General features: G+C 35.5%; 1 protein-coding gene across 1 annotated transcript in view; it reads right to left on the bottom strand.

The window, feature by feature from the left end:
- The window catches only part of LOC310893604 (uncharacterized protein), a 148049-nt gene extending 134904 nt beyond the window's left edge, over positions 1-13145 (bottom strand). Inside the window, exon 1 of the mRNA XM_083822818.1 lies at positions 12871-13145. The gene's annotated coding sequence lies outside the window, so the exon portion shown is untranslated. The remainder of the gene's footprint in view (positions 1-12870) is intronic.
- Positions 13146-17901: the final 4756 nt, after the last annotated feature.

Raw genomic sequence — 17901 nt, forward strand, 5'->3', positions numbered from 1 at the left:
GATTTGAAGCATGAATTTTCATTAGCCCTTATTTAATTTGCACAACTCTGATGTTAGACACATTTCAAGTCTACCCATCCTATTGAACTCAACAATCTCTTGAAGAACGAATTAGTCATTCATAGACTGATTTTTACACTACAGGAGGTAAATCTCTCTTTTTTTTTCCGTATTTCCCCTGAAACTACTGCCCATTCATTTAAGCATCATTTGTTCTTTTATGCTGCAGTAGAACATAAAAGATGTACCAAAAATAATCAATATAAATATAGTAATTCTGCCCAAGTTATCTCAGCTTGATTTTTTATTTTTATGCTACTGAGTGATCCTAACTTCTGTCCAACTTTAGACACAAAATTACTTCCATTTTCCTGCTCCGAGCCACGTCACATTTTCCAACTAATCCTTCTTAAAAGTTGGGGACTAATTAGGTACATTACTGAACATTACTGATAAGTATCTTCTGTATTTTGACAATTACTGTGCACTACACATATTTATTGAATTATTCACTATGGCTCCTGTGTTTTTTTCTTCAAAGCTTCCCATGCATACAAAACACAGAATATGTGAAAAGTTTAAAACACAGTTGTAAAGATACACTGGCTTCATACTGACCCAACTGGAACATCATCTGCCACTACAGAATATATATTCCTGTTTGTACATCCATCTTAATGTTTTAATAATACAAATAAAAATCAAAATAGAGTTAACATGCTTATAGAGATCTCTTCCACTTTTTAATCTAATAATCATGCAAGTAGAAACATAATGTCAGCCATTTAAGTTCCTAAAAACACCAAGTAAAGGCACTTCTTACACAGACATCTACTATGGTTGATTGCACATTATTGTCTACATTTTGCAATTCTTCATTAAGTCAGCATTAAAACCTATGTGTCTATCAATCTATTAGCTTGAAGTACCTAATCTAAGCTAGGAATCAAGACCTCCTAAACCTATTATGAAAACGAAGAGAGGTGTGCCCCTGAATCACTCTTCCAAAAAGACCACTGACGATACAGATAGCAGAGGTTCCTATATTAGTTTCCTAGCATAGACTATGCGAATAAAATCATTAAAATAATTGCCAAAGAATTACAGTGGGAACCAGGAAAATTCGTAGAACTCCCACGTTGCCTTTTGACCTGGGATAAGTCTGTTTTCTATGCTAAAGTAATAGAAATGAAGATATATTAACAGGCAAAAATGTCTATCAGCTAAAGGTCCTTTTTAAAAGGTTAAGAATTTTAGAAAAGTCTTTGCAGTAATAAAAATGTAACCAGATATGCAAAACAGCTTCACTAAAGCATTTAACACTAAGCTAGTTCTGTTTCCACTGACAATAGGAGTAAGCTTATGCCATAACTGAGTGCTCTTCCAACAACAACCACCACCAACAAAAAACAGGCCTACATGTAAGTAACAGTCATCCTCTTTTTGAGGAGCTGAAGAGTATTAAAAAGGAATAGATTTTCTTTAGCAAAGTACATCAAACAGGGATGGAGTCTCAGCAGATCTTGAAGTAAAAAGGTCTGTATTTTTTTACAGCAGATGATGACCTAAAGCTTTCTTTTCAATGTTTATCCACATCAGAGAGTCCAGAGAAGGGCAACGAAGCCGGTGAGGGGTCTGGAGAACAAGTCTTACGAGGAGCGGCTGAGGGAGCTGGGATTGTTCAGCCTGGAGAAGAGGAGGCTCAGACATTATTGCTCTCTACAGGTACCTTAAAGGAAGCTGTAGCGAGGTGGGGGTTGATCTATTCTCCCACGTGCCTGGTGACAGGACGAGGGGGAATGGGCTAAAGTTGTGCCAGGGGAGGTTTAGGTTGGCTATTAGGAAAAACTTCTTTACCGAAATGAGTTGTTAGGCATTGGAATGGACTGCCCAGGGAAGTGGTTGAGTCACCATGCCTGGAGGTCTTTAAGAGATGTTTAGATGTTGAGCTTAGTGATATGGTTTAGTGAAGGACTTGTTAGTGTTAGGTAAGAGGTTGGACTAGGTGATCTTGGAGGTCTCTTCCAACCTAGATGACTCTGTGATTCTGTGATTCTGTGATCAGTAGTACTTCTTCCTTCCTTCTGAATCTTCCCAAGAATAAAGAAGAGCAGATCTCCAAAGTATGAGATGATTTACAGCTTTTTGTTCATTTATTCCAAAACATCCTCCTGAAATATTCCAGTCGTCATATTATTTACACACTGAATAAGTCAGCAAGCATCTTTGTAAGTAGGAATTTGTCTTAAATCCTCTATGCTTCGCCCACAATTCAAAGGCAAGATGGAAATATGCAATTATTATGGAAGTCCACAAAGATGAAGTAATCTTGGTAAGATTTACTTTGTATCAGTCTGATCCTTCTAAATTACTGAAGCTATAGCTGAAAGCAACTGACAGCCAAAAAGAGATACACTTATAAAAGAACCAGGCATTTAGCCTTTTCTATCTTATGAGTAGTGTCAGAATAGGAAAAATTACAATAGCTATCACATTTATTAATAATCATCAGTTCATAGCATCCAAAACAGAATGACATTGTTTTCTTTTGCATAGAGAGAAAATACAGCATTTACATGGCACAGTTTTTGAAAGGCTATTTCTTCCCCTCGGATGAGATAGCCCTTAATGTATGAGAGAAGGAGATAGAAGCTCACTCTTAAGTGCAGACCCTGAGCCTGAATCTCTGGCAAAATCAAAAGATGAAGACCTCAAGAGGAGACAAGTGCTCAGCATCTGTTTACATATAAGTATGTGCTTGCAGCTCTGGGGAGCCGCAAGCCAGGCCTCATCAATGCAGAAAAGCCTGACCATCCTTAGCTTGCTGGAAGGGGCCTTCCTGGAGGCTGAACTAAATGGCCAAAAGTGAAACAAACACACGCAAACCAAAACACGTACCAAAAACTTATCCGGGCCTCTGTACTTTACAGGCCCTCAGAGCCAAAATGCATCATGGCTAATAGCCAGCCAGGTAGAAGGACGAACAAAACTCCCGCGGATCTTAGAGCCTCATTTCCTATGAGATTCTTCAGTTTTGGCACACACATTTCAAGCAACAGTTCAATAATAACTGATGAGACTAAGGCCTATAATAAAACACATGTAAGATACTTAATTCACATCAGTGGAGACTCACCACAAAATCACCTTTGAGGATGTGGACTGAAGCACTCCCTGCACCCAAACTGTGTAAGAAATAAATAACAGCAGGCAGTTTAACCTAGCTTTGATTCCAGCACCTTACCAACAAGACTATATCCTTTTTGTTCAGCAAGCAAAATGTGCACCTTAATTTATAAGCTGCAATTCAGCATTTGTGAGTGAAATATCATCAGCAAGAGTAGAGTGGTAGATGAGGGCAATTTTTTATGTAAAAGTATTTTAATATAAGTGTTTTTAAGCAACCAGAATTTTTAACTATTCAGCATATAAGCAATCAGTATTGCTTTTAATTCTTCAGAGACAGGTCCTTTCTGTAGCAGAGGAACAATGCACCATCTGTGTGTAAGCTTGACACTAATTGCTAGTACAACAAACATTAAAGTTGATTATCCAGACTTACAAATTATAATAAATACAAGTAAAATTGAAGACAGCTTTCTCATCTCCCTCACACACTTCACTACCTAATAAAGTACAAAATATTTAACACAGTTAAACTTTTAAAACAAAACAAAACAAAACAAAAACAAAAAACAACAAAAAATTGGTCACAAATATGTAGAAGAAATTCAGTGTGTCATTGGTCCACATAATCCCTCCCTGATTATAGGCAATGATCATGATAGGATTTGAGGGGTAACGGGTCTTGTTTTAGGCTGTGATAAATCCAAATCAGAATAGCAGAAATCCTTTTAAGGAAAAAGGTGTTTAATAGTAAACAAACAAAAATCACGAGATTTTTCAGTTTTCAAGTTAACACTATGATTTTTCTTGGGTGATAAAAACAATAATAGAATTTTCATATTCTCAGGATCTACTTATTCTAGCAGCCTGCACTTGGCCAGGTCCCAGCCCTAAGGCCTGGCATTGATCACTCACTACTAACCTGTCTTTCCAAGCCTACCCAGATCAGAGCCCATTTTTGTTATTTTGGATCTGTGGTTTGTGCTGATGACTGAAGCCACAGAAAAGTGCAGACCACCCAATAAATGTTTGATGGATCAGCTTAATTCTCTAACACAGCTTAAGTAATGGTTTCACTGCATAATGGTCTCTGTCAAGGACAGAACATACAGGTGAGCCAAGTCAGCCTCACTGCACCATAAAAGCTAAGATGCTCTACCAAGCAAAGTCACACAAAAAGGCTGAACCTTTGAACTTCCAACTTCTCTGAAAGAAAACTGCAAATGACCTGAAAAAGTGGAAAAACAAAAACAACCCCCCTTGTGATGTATCCGTACAGTATGTAAAGTTAGCGTGAATTTCCATTTGCTCTTCAGAAGTCCTCCCAAACTCCTCAAAGACAGAAGAGCACATGATTCTCTACAGGAACATAGCCAGGTTGCCATAAAGCCACGATGCCCCAGCTGCCCTGAGCAAAGAGCCTGAGGGAACATGCTGTGGTTCTGCATGGCCCTGCACGCAAACTTCCCTTCCTTCAGAAATCACTGGCTGTAATTGGTGCTCTGTTGCATTGCTAGCAGGGAATAATGTTCAGAAATCCATTCCCACAGGAACATTAAACAAGCCACCCCCCCACCCCCCCTTTTTTTTTCCTTCTGAAAATCTCCTGCTTGGTATTTTTTTGTAGTTTGTGTTCACAAATGGAGACATGCTCTCACATTTTATTCATCACTATATCATCAAACTCTCAATCTCATGAGCAGTTTATGGAGCAGTTTCAGGTTTATTTTTCTTCCCTTTCTGATTGCCTCCTCCAGTGTAAGGGTGAGGCACTGAACTGAGACTGTATTATATTTCATATCAGTTGTAAAATGCTGTACAGTACTAATTTAGAAAAAGTCACAGAACTATACTGTCAGTATTGGCAATACTCTCAGAAAAAAAAATAAAAAATTAGAAAATAAAAATAACTACCATATTCTTCCACTGTGATCATGTTACCAATTTTTATTGTCCAACTTGAATTAAAGTTTATTTTAGCCTACCCCTTAGTAACTACTTTTTCTGTTACTACTTCCTTGAAGGCTCCAGATAATGTACTGGTGGGACTTAAAAAACACCTGGTATTATTACACTTTTTTTTTTTCTCAGTTATATGAGATAACTGCTTTCCCAGAACTCCAAATATGATTTCTGCAGCTAAGAACAGTATCACATTGTTTCTTTTATAATTTGTAGCCATAGGGTTGTTTAATAGGAGTCTTTAGTAAAACTTTACCAATATTCGGACAGTCTTGTAACAGACATTTTCTGAAGTATATAAATGATGTATGATTTCTGTATACTGCAGCTCAACCATCAGTGTCTATTTTTAAAATCTGTGTGGTGTGTCATTATTGTAATCATTTCTTCTCTAGCTATATTTAGCTGGCAGTTCAAGTCAACATGGATGTCTCATCTCTAGCACACCTAGAAAACCACCCCGTTGATTTATGCATTGTCTTAGACTTAGTTCAAAGCAAAAGCAAGTTTGAACTCAAAATTTATTTCTCCAGATGTTCAAAATTACCAGTAAACCAAAATTCATCAAAACCTAAAATCTCTTCACAGTACTGGCTGCATTTGGAAGCTGACACATGATTTCCAAGCTTCTGAAAAAATACTTTAATGGACACAGGATTAGGTCCTGCTGCAGTATGTGAAAATTACTGACTTTGTTTTTAAGTGCATGCCTCTGCTAACAAAAATTAATAGATCAAAGACGAATGATTCAGAAATTATTCAACCTGTCACAGCATAAACTTGTTACAAAGCAGCACATTCCAGAATGATAGCAAATCTTTCTGTTTTAATTGGAACTTGAATCACCTTGACCTTTCCTAGCACAGAGCAGAGTGCCCCTCTGAACCAACAGCAGCATCTGCATCCTCATTCCATTTTAATCAGAGCTCAATTTGGATTTCTGTGTCTCGGCAATCAGTGCATTGCAGAGCAAGGAAACTGTAGAAATAAATGAGATGTTGCCTTGTTCCAGCTGATTAAAACATGATTCAAGGTGACTTTTAGGTGACACTATAAGTAGTCAGAACAGCAGTGTACTTTATGAAGAAAAAAAAAAAAATGTGTGAGGGATGTTTATTTCCCCTATCTGAGATAAGTGACAGAGTTGAAATGAGAGCACTGGTGTGTCCATGAAAATATATCAGTGTTTAAAGAATCCTATTATTAGACACAGTGGAAACTACATCTTGAATAAGCCTTCCATACTGTGGGTAATTATCACAAGCCAGAATGCTAATTGCTTTTCGATCTGCTCAGTGCCTCCAATGAGTCCTGTTGAGGGCTACTGGGGCTGTACCAGACAGTAACACTTAATGAGAGAAAGTTTATCAGAGTACAGCATCAGCTATTACTAAGTGAAGAACAGGAACAATACACTTTAAAATGAAATGGGGAAAAAAAAAACTACAAAAGAATAAAAATTAAACAAAAATCATTTTAATTATACTTTCTTTTCAGATGCTAAGTAACTGTGTCTTCATCACACAAGCAACTGAATTGAAAAATTGTAAAAATTTGCATATTATTGCTTAGTTACCTGAAATGGTTCACTGTTTAAATATTTCTGCCATATTCTTGTATTTACAGGAAAAAAAAGTCCAGAAGTCCATCCATCCATCAGCTAAGATTTTCATAAAGTTTTTTGTTTTTTTTTTAAGTTCAGATTACTATGGTTAAAAACTGTCAAGGGCGACAGTCCACACATTTTTTTATTTTCACTTTCTTTTGGAAAGCAAATAAATAAATACAGAGAAATTGTTTTCCAGAACCACCTGTCTTCCATAGCCTACCTTCCAAAACTTCAGAAGATATGTGGGATAGAAGATATGTATTTTTTTTGCAGAATGCCTAGTCCACTAAAAATGATCTCTCTGAAGAACAGTGGGAACATTCCCAGATTTTTTCATTATATTTGCTTACTTATAGTTAGATTGTTTCTATATAAAAACATCAGTCATGTTCTCAAGTAACAATGTAGACAATTTCCATAGAAAGTATTGCATTCTGAGTATTATTAAAACATGGTAAGATATTATGACTGTTTTCAAGACAAAACAACAAAGTGACTCAAGTTGTACTGAGTCTGAAGAAGCGGGAGAAAGAGAACTCAAGGGTCAGGGCTTCCAATTCTGATTTAAATACAGATGCATTCTCCCCCATAAAAAATAAATAAAATAAAATAAAATAAAATAAAATAAAATAAAATAAAATAAAATAAAATAAAATAAAATAAAATAAAATAAAATAAAATAAAAAAGCTGCAGGGAAGCAGTTTGCAGTGCTGCAGGAAGGCAGCAACAACAAAATTATAGCTGTACCATAAGTTATGTATTGCACTGATGCATACTTTGTTTTGCCTATTTTTCTAATGTTTGATTTAAGGGAAAAAACAAGTAATTGCAGCGATCAAGGAAACATAGAAAAATGTTTTCAACTGGTTCTCCAAAAGTCTATCAGTCCTCTATGCTAGCAGTTTTGAGTGTGAAGGTCGAAAGAGCAACAACAGAGAAGAGAAGTAAGACCAGTAAGTTAAGGACCTCAATAGCAGTAGCACTAAATACAAGTTGCAATAGCTGTGAAAATGAAAATAAACCTGAGTAAAACAAGCGAACAGATTGTATCACAAAACTCGAACAGATATCAGTATTTGTGCTTGAGTGTGTGTTCACTCACCTTTAAAGGAAAGCACCTTGCCATTCATAAGTTGCCATTTAAAACAGTAAGACACCATATCCAAAACAATGATTTTAAACCTATTGCTCGTAAAGTCTTTAAGTTCTTGTGTTTCACATGATCTGATGAAGAAAAGCAAACATATTGTCAGTAGGCTTCTTTATGCTTACAGATGTCTGGACTTCAAATGAAAAGCTTTTAAGGTTCTAAAACCAGAGAAACAGAAAGGTAAATCACAAATCTCACAAATCCTAATAAATATATTATACGTATTTATCTATCTGTCTATATATATTTAAACAAACATTAAGAAAATAAAACAGAAAATAAACATTAGGGTCTTCATGTCATTGGAATTTTCAGTCTCCTCTTGTAGAGGGACTATAGTTACTTGGCACAAACTTTATTTCTAGTGAATATTTTTAACACCTGCATCATTACATTAACCTTACATTGCTCCATCTCCAGGGCAATCTCATCCTTCCTCAGAAAAGGTGACCTACTTCTGAGATGCGGTCTAACAATTGGGTTGTACAGTGACAATACTGCTTTTCTTTTCCTTTTTCTTTTCCTTAGTATAGTCTATTTGCTTTAAAAATCCCCTGCCTTCATTCTCTCTTTTGATCCAAGTAAACTTCTGACAGCTTGTCTTAATATCAAATATTATGGCAAATAAGATAAATATGCCTCAGCAGTGACAATAACATTATTCTCTGAATTCTTGGTACAATCAGTCAACACAAATGTTTCATTTCATACATCATTTACCACTTCTATAGGAACTGCAGAAGATTCTACGAATGAATTCCAAAGTGAAAATTTCATAGTAGCAGGGGATGCAGGATGCATGTATAAGATTACCTTTCACCAGTTCTTTCTACTTCTCATCATTGTGATCCATACAATGCCTCCCCTTAGGGATTATACCTTGGAATGAAAACTACAGAAATCCCACATGAAGGAGAAAGAAAACATTCAGAAAGAAAAGATGGCTTCATGGTAGATCTTGGACCACTGCGTAGCCTTGATTCTTCATAACAGGAATTTGATAAAACAATATTTGAACATGATAAAAAAATGCATCCTCTCCTTGGTACAAACACTGCAATAAAGGTGTGACTTCAGCCAAAACTTAGTGCCCTTAAAGCAGTATTAGCTACCTATTCAGTCATATTCTTCCCCCATTTTACTCTTTGATGAAATAGAATTTAACAGCACTATGGCTGAAAGGCTATAGAGAGACCTTTAAAGACAGGTGCCACATTGCAACAAGAAGTGTAAAACTTAGAAAGTCTCTTACAAGGAATTCATCTCAATCTGATGCGAGCTATTTTCAATGGCACAATTTCTAGTTGTGCTGACCACATCACCCAGGCAGAAGGATGATGAATCTGCTTAAAATGGAAACATCAAGTCAGAAGACAAGGACAATTTTCTCCATCCATCCTCTGTTCCTCCCATATTTTCCAATCAAAATATTAAAGAGAAGTGGTAGTTTTGGATATCAGAAAAAATAAAAATTCTTCTGAAGTCTGAATGCTTTTCTTTTTTTTTTGTCCCTCATACATATTTTTCTTGGAGATACTAGGAGATTAGTATGTAAGAATTAAGCAGATCAATATGGCAGACTCATATTTAGATAGATAGATTAATATTGTGGTCACGCTAGTTTTTCACTGGGTTTGATAGCAACTCTGGCTTGTATTGTTGACTAATGTCCAAACTAGAGTCAGTCCAAAAGTATTTTGAAAGACTCTGCACATAAGGAAATGTTTCAAAAATACAGGAGTACGTGCATATTGGTTTTGTTCCTTCATTTCTGAGCTGCATGATAGCCACTTTTATCAATTTAATCAAAGGTGGAAGCCAGATAAACAGGGAAATACATACTTATTTCATCCAGGCACATTTTTCCTGTCTGTTATCTCATTGCATTAGCTTTCCTTTCCATGTTGTAGCATGATGGTTTTTGGAAGTTATTTGGATGCTGTGCCGTTCTATCAGCCTGTCAATGCTGCGATGCACTTACTATGAAGTTAAATTTACAGTCACAGTCTGTTGCTGACGGGAGTGGTGAGCTATAAGGCTCTCTAGGGCAGGTAGTTTATTATCTTTGCTCTCACACTGGTATGCCTAGGGTCAGACTCTTCTCCACTGAAAACTCCTCTGGAGGCAAGGAGTGTGCATGGTTTAAAGTCACCACCAAGTCAAAAAGCACCATAAGAGTACTCCACTCTACTTCTCCCCGGTAGAAGAAGGTGATTCAGAACCTATTAAAGAGAGTCTTACTCTTACCCCATGGGGATCTTACCCCATGCCACCCCAGTGACTTCAACCCAAATTCTCTTAGGTGTTACTAGAAAAACTAAGCAGAATCCACACATATTTAACTGCAAAATCTCCAAGAACACAACAAAAGTTTTCCCTATATATATATTTTTTTTTTTCTTTATGTCCCTTTGCTCAAGGAAGCCAGGGTTTTGAAGAACCACAGAGGTTAAACTCAATTACTGTGACCAGATCCAGCAGGTTCAAGCTACACAATGTAGCCCACAGTAGTATGTTAGAGTAGCTCAGAGTATTTCAGAAGAAACCCTCTTCTGCGGGAACTCATAACACAAGCCAGCACCCAGCACTTTATATCCCTAACCAACATTATGGAATTCTCTATCCATGAAGGCATAACCTATCAAATTACCATATAAACTTTTATTCAGTGTTTTTTAAACCATATGAAGTGTGACAAATTAACAGCTGATTTGGACAAGCATAAGCAATTACCAAGGTTAAAAGATAAGGAAAGTGAAGGGAAAAATAAACTAGCACAACTTTGAACTTTATATGTCATGAAATCGTTGCTGCTTTCAGAAATGGTAGCATTTTGAAATAGAAGATTGTATCTCTTTTTACATTTTGCTTTTTTTTTTAAAAAAAAAAAATTCTCTCCAGTGTCCAGGTTTACAAAGGTCAGGTGCCAGTATGATCTAGAATAAGACCATTTGTGACTGACTTTGAAAGTCACAAAGGGGGAAATCTTACGCATAAGAAGCCTCCGGGAATGCATCTGACTCCTTTGTTTTCTAATAGATCCGATAACTCAATGAAAGACAAAACTGTTGAATTCCTTCCAGACAACATATCAGGATATCAAAGCAGTCAAATTACAAACACATTTTTGCCCAGTTTTGTGACTAACTTTCTTCATAATCTAATGGTTATCAGGGATGCTGTGCACAGTACCTGGATATCATAAACAAACAACAATTCAATCTTCACAAGCCCTGCTTAATAAAATAGAAAGGATATTACAGTAGAGAAGCAACCAAAATTGACATTCATCACAGTACTGCTGCAATTTTCTGCCCTTCTATCATCAGGCCACAGTGATAATCAGTGTTAACATGAGGAAGAAAAAATATTATCCAGGTGTCTGAAATAGCAGAGTCTAGTCTTATTCAAAGGGCTTTGAATATTAAAACAAAAATCCTCACTGGGGTTCCAGTGGTAAACCAAAGCAGAGTACAAAGAGCTTCAGCTGTGTGTTCACAGTAACCTGACTTGCTAAACAATGGGGCTGCTGTGCTTTGTACCCAGCAGAGTTTCTCAGGGAATGTATATCATTGGAAAGGTACGAACTAAAGCAATCAAGCCTAGTATGTTTGGACTTCAGGAGTCTAATATTGTGCAGTACTAATCAGGATTGGGAGAAAATTTTCAGATGAATAATTTATTTGCCCAAAGTGCAAGTGAAAGTCATCTGAACTCTTTCTGAAGAGTTTATTCACACACATAAAAAAAATAAATAGATCTGCCAATTTACACGTTTCCCTTGTGTCAAATAAGACATTTTCTGGGACTTGGGGAAAAAAAAAAAAAAGTTTTGTTTTGTTTTATTTTTTTTTCCTCTAAATTTCAACTACCAAAGCAATCAACCGTTCACACAAGCAAAATCAATATCTGGCTGTTTGCCATAAAACACATATACTTTAACCCTAATAACTGATATCCAAAACACCACTGTGTAGTCCTGGCTAGCAGCAGATAACTACCATTTGGAAACAGAAGGGATTTGATGTAGAGATGTTGTGTTCAATTTCTTCTTCCTTTCAGATATTTTGATCTCCATCCTCCCCTCCATACAGTTTCATTGAAGCTACAGATCCTAGCAAAGCTGTTGGAAAACTGGGACAAGATACACCTCTATTTGAGCGTGTATGTCCAGAACACACAGAAAATTCTATTATCTTACCCCATCTCACATTGTCTTCCTATAAATCATGAACAATAAAGAAGAAGAAGAATGGCTTGAAACAGAAGTAATATTGCCCCAAGTGAAATGGATTGCTGCTTTTGCAAACTCATGCAGAGAAATCAGGTGTAATTTTGGAACTCATACTTCTTAAAGTTTAAGAATGCTTTTTCTACACCACATTTTTTTCTCTACCATAAGGAAAAATATTTTTAGCAAAACTTTAAAATAGAGAAACATTTAACTATAATTACTCTGAAACTGATATACCAAGAGAAGTGTTACTTTTCAATTTCAAGTAGCAATTTGGGCAGAAAAAAAAAAAACAAAAAAAAAACGGTAAGGGTACTTCAAGAATCTAGAGACTTGTTAAATTCTTGATTTAAGTACTGTTTCATATGTTACACAAATTTTCATAATTACTTAGATCTACATAAGTGTCTATTTCGGCCATCTAGGAGTCTACACTGGCAAATTCACAAGGTTATGTCAAGTTCCTCTTATCCCTGTAACATTTTTTCTTGCATTATACCTGTCAGATATGCTACATTCTCAGAGAATGAAATCCTCAGATTTTTCATCCCTAATCATTAAAAGTAAACTCTCTCTGATTGTTTTAAATTGAGACAATACATGATTTTGATAAAGGCTGGAGCTTCTTTTTATTATTCTTTAGTATATAAGGAGCTTAAAAATACAAAAATAATATGGTAGTCTATTTTCATGCAGTTTCTTTTATCAGCCTAAGTATATTAGAGTCTTCACTTTCTGACAGCCATTTCAGCAACACAAGGGAGTATGGGACAAGACATTTTACTTACAGTTATTTCAGCATTTTATGTAGGCTCAAAGGAAGATATATTGCCTTGAGAACCTCTTGAATAGTTTATTTTGAAGACTGGAAACAATTATTTCATGCCAAATGTGAAGACATACTTCATTCACCCTTCTGAAAACTGATGCACACCCACAGTTCCCAAAACAGAGATAGTGAAAGAGCAGAGAATCAAATCTCTAGTTACTCAGACTCCTCCAAACATTTCTTCAGTGGCTGTGCTGATTCTGCTAAGAAATGCATAGGCTGTGAGTCTGTCAGCAAGCGAGGTCACTCGGTGAGATTAAACACAACCTACAGCAGACTAATCGCTTCCCAGGCAGGCTTGAATCAGCTAGTCAGGCATTTTGTTAAAATGACTAACCACACAGACAGGCTGTAGCAAGGAGCTTAACTGCAGTGCACAAAGAATTATTACAGGTTCCTTTAAATATAAAAGATAGAAAAGAATTGTTAACTTGCTTAATATAATAAGATAAAAAACAGAGTATCTTTTTTAGTAACGTGTATGGTGTATAGGCCATTAACAGGTTTCCAGATGACACGATGGCTACATTTTAGCATCTTAGATAGTGTATGGAAAGGTTTTTTTGGGGTGCTGGTTTGGACTCCAGGTCTTACTTGGACCTCTGACACCTGATGCAGAGACAGAACAAAATGTAGCAGTACTATACAGACAGACCAGTATGCCTCAGTACAGTGTGCCACTATAGGGAATTTACATTTATCCTGAGCTTTAAGTTGTATTGTACAGAATTCCAGAACATGCTGCCAGAAAAAGTCTAGACCAGGGTACAACCAAGCTGGAAGCAAACCAGAATGTTAAAGAAAATTCCAATTATAGGAAACAAGCAAATGCTTTCCATTCAAAGGACCTGTGAATCTGTGTTCCAGAAACAAAGAACTTTAAAAACAGATTGATTAATATATATATAATAAAATAAAATAAACCAAACCAAAATAAAATAAAATAAAATAAAATAAAATAAAATAAAATAAAATAAAATAAAGTCGATTTGCTGGAATCACAGGCAGAAAAGAAGGAATAACAACTAAGTCCATCTAGACTTGAAAGAAAAAAGGTCAGAAGCACAAGCTCACCAACTACATCTTCATGGAGATACAAAACGTTTCTTGCAACAATTCAGTGACTTGACAGAAGCTCATGTGATCACAGCCAAAAGATGCAGTGGTCACGTATATATTTTTTGAGACTACTTACATCATCTGAGTTCTAACATAGTTGTTACTACTAGCTAAATATTAGTTGTTCTAGTTTTGCCCACCAATAATCAGCAGAGGGCAGTGGCAATGCTGCTTAGCACACTGAAGGGAAGGAGTTTTACCTGATACCCACACATTTGCTTCATGCACTTGGCAACACTGATCTAGATATTATTTACTGATAAACTAGGGTTTTTTTTTGTTGTTGTTTGTTTGTTTGTTTTTTAATAACTTTCAATTGAATTAATTCCATTGTGGTGCAAACACATGTACTGAATCTGTACATATATCTGTAATTTTTACTTTTCAAGGGACCTGAAAGTCAGTATGTGGTCATCACATGTGCTTGAAGTATATGTTATGGAGACAAAAGAAGGACTGAATCTAAGGGAAAACCTTAGTCAGGCTTACCCTGCGTTCTTTGACAAATGGTTATGCAGACCTTCAAATGCAGGTTCCTGTTTTAATTTTTCAAGTAATTCGAAAGTTGCCATGATCTGAAACAAACATTACCTAGTATTTACTTTCCGGCAGCTTAAAAAGAATAGCTTCATGTAATGCAGCTATGTGAAAACCAGGCTAAGGAATGAATGTTCTGTTTGTCTGCAAAGCTACTGATGTTTGTTTTATTCCCACGAAACTGGCATGAACAACTGTTTGCTGGTTTGTTATGAAGTGAATGAAATCTGCACAATTCAGTGACAGTAATTTCCTAAATAGGTCCAAGGACATTTAGGCATAGTTTGTGAACTTAATGACTTCCGCTGACATTTAAAGAGAGGACATCAGTACTTCTTCATTTGATGACACTTCATTTTAAGTTGTAAAGACTGGATTCCTTCTAAAGCTCTTGAGCCATAATTAATAGAGGTAGGAAAAAACCTATAGTTGTTCTCATATCATACCTTCTACATTTGTAAGATATAAGAAAAGCATCCTATTGAAAAATTACTAGTTTATTCAAAACATATTTGCTATGTTTGTTTCTAGAGTAAAATTCTGAGTTGATATATCTAGATAGTATAAACAGACATAGTAGACACAAAAATAAGTTATTTCATCCAACTTTTTTCAGTAACTACTCATGCTACCTAAAATTAGAAGCACTAGCAATTTGCTACCCAACATAAATTAAAACAGAATATCAAATTTGTTCTTAACCTTATCCACTTTCTTCCTGACTAAAGTCAAAATCTGAAATGTTCATCCCTTATTTAGAAATTCACTATAAATAAGACTTTGATTCACATCCAGAGATCAAAATGTGACTCACTAATTTCATAAAAATATAGTGGCACACCTGCTCTAAGCCATTTTAAATGTCCTAGGGTGAAAGGCAAACCTAGCAAATGACAAATGATTTAGCTTATGCATAGCTTTAAAAACAATACATCAGTACAACATTTTTAGATCTTTCCAGCTCTGCTGCATTGATAATAAAAATTTTAAAATGCTGATAATTTGAGTATGAGAGAAGATAAAAACTTCTGTTTTGAAAAGAGTTACAAATAATGCAGAAAGGAAAGCAAACTATATAGATGTCCAACTCTAATCTGAACATCTGACCACACTGACAAATTCATGATGTTCCCCAGGTGCTGAATATTTCTTAATAAGGTACATTAAGCTGAAGTACTAAATTAGAACTAATAAAAAATATGGTTCATAAGACCACATTAAGGAAGGGATACGGTAGGTGAGGAGGACACACTGAAATTGGTAAAAAAAATAGTTTTATGGAGTCTAACTGATTCATGTACACTCTTTTTAATGTTACAATAAGGCCATTGTCAAATGTTATATATTTTTAATCTTCAACAAGGTCAGCAGTTTTCCTTCTGCTTATTGTGACTATTACTTTACGGTGCTTAACAATTTGTATCCAAAGAATTCAGCATTGGTGTAGAGTTCTTATTATAGGACTTCTGAATACATTACACCTCTCACTGTTGTAATTAATCTTTTAATTGCCTGATACTACTTCAGCAGAAAGAGGTGGTTAATTAATGCAGACACACATGTCTTTGCCTACTAATGGATTTCCTTTCGAAATGCATTTTTTGAAATTGCATGGAAACAGTTTTAGTGATTACTTTTTAGGATTTACAATGCCTACAATCAAACACTGGTATCTTTGATATTTTTTTTCCACTCTTAAAAGAAGTTAGTTTCTGCTTCTGGTTTCTTTCCTAGCTCCCCATGACAAACACACATTCACCATGGACTCTTCAGGCACTTCTGATTTCCTGAACCATTAAAATCAAGGAGTGCAGTTCTCATTTCTTGTGACCTGTGACACAGACAAGTTAGTTTCTCAGGATTGCTCTGTATCTTGACTAAGAAAAATTATCTCAGTCTTCACTAAATGCCTGCTGGCTGCATGGACTCAAAAATAAGTCTGGAAGTAACACTACTGGAACATATGGCAAAAGGGTAAGGTCTCCACTGAAATGCACAGCTAGGTTTTGTAGTAACAAGAAGCCTGAAAAAAAAAAAGATACCGATCAGATTTGAAATCAGTTTCTATTACTGTAAAGATCTACACAAAGTGCTTGAAAGCAAAGAGAAAATACCTATAAACCCAAATTCCCAATCCCAGATGCAAAAAAAAAAAAAAAAAAAAAAAAAAAAGTTTTTCAATCCAAACATGAGGTATCCCTTCAACTATGTTGTATTATTTTAATTTACTTATCAATTATGGGATGAAAATATTAATTTTCAATCATCACTTTGAAGTGTGCATACGGATTTTGTTTAAGGTCAAACTGGCAAAGGAATTCACACTAAATAAAATAGCTAATAGTGTTTTCAAAATTGAAGCAATGTAGAAAAAGAGGAGGTAAAAATAGTTCACTAAAAATATCCACTGTGCTGCTTGAAAACTCTTCTCATCACTGAAACTAAAGAAAACAAGGATACCCAGCAATCCAAGGTTTCAGTATGGGAAGAATAAAGAGATGAGTTTGCTAACTGCTTCTTCAAAACTTTGAATTTACATTATAAAAGAAATGGAAGGAATTCATATTCTTAGTTATAAATACCATCTGTTAGGAATGGCATGGATCTATTTTTACCTACTGGACAGTTACATGGAAAACACAGATTTTTAGAAAATAGAAACTCTTGACCCTCCATTACATAATTTCACCAACTCTTACAGTGCTCCCTTTTTACTAAAAAGATGTTCATAAGGAGAAATTAAAAAGAAAAAAAAAGAAAAAAAAAAGAAAAAATAAAGAAAAAATAAAGAGCTTTTAGTTCAACACAGCCAGGTGGGTTAGTCAAAAAAGTAAGGAAATCAGAATTGGAATGGCTCTTAGGAAAAGACCTTTCTAGTAGCTGAGTTCAAACTAAAGAATCTCTTCTGATTGCCATAAATGATGATAAACTATTGGATGTGAGATATCTCTTTTTGTAACAGACAACTCAAATATTTCTTAGCTCCATGAAGTAGAAACAAACCCCAGCACCTTCACCCAGATGTTGCCAAGTCCAGTCTAAATTGGTGCATATGTTTTAAGTCAGCTGGCATTCTTCTCCCACTGTATTCTCCAAATACACATCAAAGTCCAAGTTATATGATTGTACACTAGGAACAGACGCAAAGAACCACTAAAGAAGCCACACAAAATAAGCAAGTTAATCTATTTTCTATTTCCATATTCTAGAATTTAAATGCATGGACTGCTACAGTATTGATACAGCAAAGCTAAAAGTAAGGAAAAAAAATAAGCTCAGTCACAGGAACCCTGTATTTGAGGTATGCTTTGGTACTGTACCTTTATGTCTACTG

The sequence above is a fragment of the Anser anser genome, assembly GCF_964211835.1.
Source record: "Anser anser genome assembly, chromosome: 2".
NCBI classification, from domain to species: domain Eukaryota; kingdom Metazoa; phylum Chordata; class Aves; order Anseriformes; family Anatidae; genus Anser; species Anser anser.